The sequence below is a fragment of the Chinchilla lanigera genome, unplaced genomic scaffold (genome assembly GCF_000276665.1).
Source record: "Chinchilla lanigera isolate Chin_1 unplaced genomic scaffold, ChiLan1.0 scaffold00071, whole genome shotgun sequence".
NCBI lineage: Eukaryota > Metazoa > Chordata > Mammalia > Rodentia > Chinchillidae > Chinchilla > Chinchilla lanigera.
Genome location: NW_004955472.1, coordinates 1,439,853 through 1,443,733, shown reverse-complemented (window position 1 = coordinate 1,443,733; position 3,881 = coordinate 1,439,853).

Here is a 3,881-nt window from a genome sequence, read left to right as displayed (position 1 = left end):
GAGTGTTTCCCTTTTTCTTTCTTTCTTCTTTTTGTGTTTTTGAGACAGGGTCTCGCTATGCAGTTCAGGCTGGTTTTGAGCTCACTTTGTAGCCCAGGCTGGTCATAAACTTTCAGTGATCCTCTTGCCTCAGCCTCACGAGTGCTGGGATTTTTTTTTTTTTTACGAGTGCTGGGATTACAGGCATGTGCCACCACATCCAGCCCCTTTTCCTTTCTAATTTATCTTTTTATGTATATATTTTTCTGTGTTGAGGATTGAATACAAGACCTTGTACTCTGCCACTTGAGCTACATTCCCAGATATACCTGGGAATGTAGCTCAGTAATGGCTAAAAGGTGGATAGGTGACAGAAAGATGAATGGATAGGCTGGGTGTGGTGGCGCACGCCTGCAATCCCAGCACTCAGGAGGCTGAGGCAGGATTGTGAGTTCAAGGCCATTCTGGGATACATAGTGAGCTCAAGGCCAGCCTGAACTGCATAGGGAGACCTTGTCTCAAACACCAAAAAAAAGACAAATGGATAGCTGAATTAATAGATAGGTAGTTCAATGATATTTACATATACATGTATATATATACACACACACACACACACATATATATATCACCCAATTATATATATATAAAATTTTGTGGCAGGGTCTTGCTAATTTCATCAGGTTGACCCCAAACTTTTGACCCTACAAAACTCCAAACAAACAAACAAAAACGAAAAAACTCTTCAGTCTTACTGCGTCAGCCTCCTGCGTAGCTGAAATTACAGGCATGGACCATGTTGCCCTCATGGCAGGGTTTACACTTTTTTCCATTTCCCTAAAAGGCCAGTCTGCAGCCCTGTATCCCAGTGCAGAGCACACAGTACGCATCATGGAGACTGAGATTCAGGCTCCGTTACTTACTGTGCGGCCAGAGTTACCCAGACTTTCTTACCCAGGATCCTTCTCTGTAAAAAGGGAATGGTAACAGACCTATGTTTTAGGGTTGAATGAGGTTTACTCATTTTATTCTGAACAAAATCTTTTTAGTTTAGAGGCTGTCAGATGATAGGTGCTCATAAGTATTAACCTTTTGTTTTGTTTTGTTTTGGGAGACTGGGTCTCGCTATGTAGTTCATGCTGGCCTTGAATTTCACTATGCAACCCAGGCTGACCTTGAACCTGAGGTGGTTTTCCTACCTCAGCCTCCCTAATACTGGGATTACAGGCTGTGCCACTACACCCAGTTTAATCATTATTTTTTTTTTATTATAACATTCAGCTATCTATCTATTAATTCATCTATCCATTCATCTTTTTTTTTTTTGTCTTTTTGAGACAGGGTCTTGCTATTCAGTTCAGGCTGGCCTTGAGTTCACTTTGTAGCCCAGGCTGGCCTTGAACTCACAATCCTGCCTCAGCCTCCTGAGTGCTGGGATTGCAGGCATGCACCTGCAATGTAACTCGTTAAGTTATACTTTGGGTATCTCATATGAGAGAAACCACGTGATAGTCAAGCTTGTGTGCCTGGGTTACTTCACTTAACATTATGGTCTCAGGGTGCATGCGTTGTCCCACAGATCATTCAAATTTATCCTTCTTTATAGCAGAGTAGTACTTCATTGTATATAAATACCACATAAAAGTACAATTTTAGGCTGGGTGTGGTGGCTCATGCCTGTAATCCCAGCACTCAGGAGGCTGAGACAGGAGGATCCCCATGAGTTTGAGGCCAGGCTGGGCTACATACTGGTTCAAGGCTAGCCTGAACTACACAGCGAGACTCTGTCTAAACCAAAAACAAAACAAGGACACACAATTTAAAAATTACAAATTTTCTAGTCTCTTTTCCTACCTGTCTTTATTTTTGCTACCCTACCTCCGTCCTGATTATTCTGCTGGCCCCAGCCCTGCCCATTCTCCACTCTGCTCTGCCTGACAAGGTTCCCTGGGAGCCCGACTGCTATGGACTGCATTACCCAGGATCCCTTGCCCTCTGGTTTCTGTTTGGATTTGGCCAATGGGAGGAAGCAGCAGGACAGAGATGCTGAAGGACAGAAAAGCTGTCTTGCTGCAGTTCTGATAATGAGTACTTTTCTCCACGGCAGTTATTTTCAGAGTAGTCCTTAGATAGCAGCATCAACATCAACTGGGACCTTGTTGGAAATGCAAGCTCCTGAGCCCTGCCGAAAGTCCTCAGACCCGGTCAGGGCCCTACTACTGAGTCAGAGACTCCGGAGGTGGGTCTAGCACACTACTGTGCTTACCACACCTGCCAGTGACCTGACGTGTGCTAGCTTGAGTCCCCCCGATCTAGAGTTACAGGTCCTTTTCGTTGCCTCTAACCAAAGCTCTTGAAAACAATTCCCTCTGTTTTCCTGCCGGGCTTTGGGGTTGTTTTGGTGTTTTTTTTTTTTTATACCAGGAATCGAACTCAGGACCTTGCACTTACCAGGCAGGTGCTTGTGCTGCTGAGCTACATCCCTGGTCCAAGGCTTTGGGATGGTAATGAGTTCCCCTTACTGCCAGACCTGGCGCCTCAGCACCCTAGTTAATCCTTAGTCCTGACCCTACCTCTTAAATTGCCCATTTATTCAAGACTTTCTAGTTAAGTTTTTTGAGTACGATATTTGAAATCTGTATTTGATCCTCCTGCTCCTTTCCTGACAAGTAGTTCCTAAAATCCTGAGCCCCCTGGAGTGATGAGTCTTCCATTTACGAATCAGATGCCTGGGGGCTGGGGGCCCCTAGTCAGCCTGAGGAAGGGAGCTAACTCTGCAGTGAGAGAGCTGGGAACTGTGAGTTCAACTGCCCACAGCCCCACACCAGGGAGGGAAGAGGAACCCAAGGCTGAACTGGTAACCCACAGCCGCTGAGGCCGTCGGTTACATCAAGAGAAGGACTGGCTGTGGAGGCTTCTGTAGAGCTCAGCGAGTAGCGGGGCTTCCTGGACATGCCGGGAGAAGGCCTGCAAGTTCTGTGCTCTCCCCAGACCTGGTCTCTGCCTCTCTTTCCACTGGCTGTTCACTGAGGAGGCTGAAAAGGCAGAAAATGAGTTAACCCCTTGTGAGAGTCCAGTTACACTAAACCTAGCCTCTCGGCCCACGGGGCTTCCCTGAAGCAGCACACACTAGGCGATGAGAGCGTTCTGCACAGGCTAGCACACATGTACAGCTTAAGAATAAGCTTGCCTTTGATGTGAAGCACACACATTTCTTCCCAGGGGCCTGTGACCCTTTTCTCCAAGTGATGCATATGATGTCCTTATGGACAGCCTTACGGCCTCCGTGACAGCCGGAGTAGTAGAGGTGTTAAACTGGCTCCTTTATGGGTAATGGTGAACATAATAGAGTGCTCCTGTCAGATAGCTGACCTGAAGAAAGCCTTCCCCACACTTGATCACCCACACCTTCTTCATCTTCCGCAGCCTCTATAAAAACCTCAGTCCTTCACCCTGATGACGCAGTCCTCTCCGGAACTGGCCCGCTGAGCTCTTGCAGTATATCATAAATAAATAAATAAATACGTACATACATACATAAATATAGTTGAGACAGAGTGTTGCTATGTAGCTTAGACTGGCCTTGAACTCTCTATGTAGCCCAGGCTAGCCTTGAACTCACGGTGATCCTCCTGTCTCAGCCTCCCAAGTGCTGAGGTTACAGGTGTACACCACCACACCCAGGGCCCCCCTGCCATTCATAAATTCTTAATTTATCTATATTCCTTGGTTATTGGTAAATTCTTCCACCACCCACAGCACTGGCCTCTCACACGCTGCATCACTTGACATTAATTTTTATCTTTTGAATATACTTTTTTTTTATTTTAAAGAGCAAAACAAGGATAACATAATAATAGGGGGGGACTTAGCATATTACAGACAAAATGGTAGGAAATTAT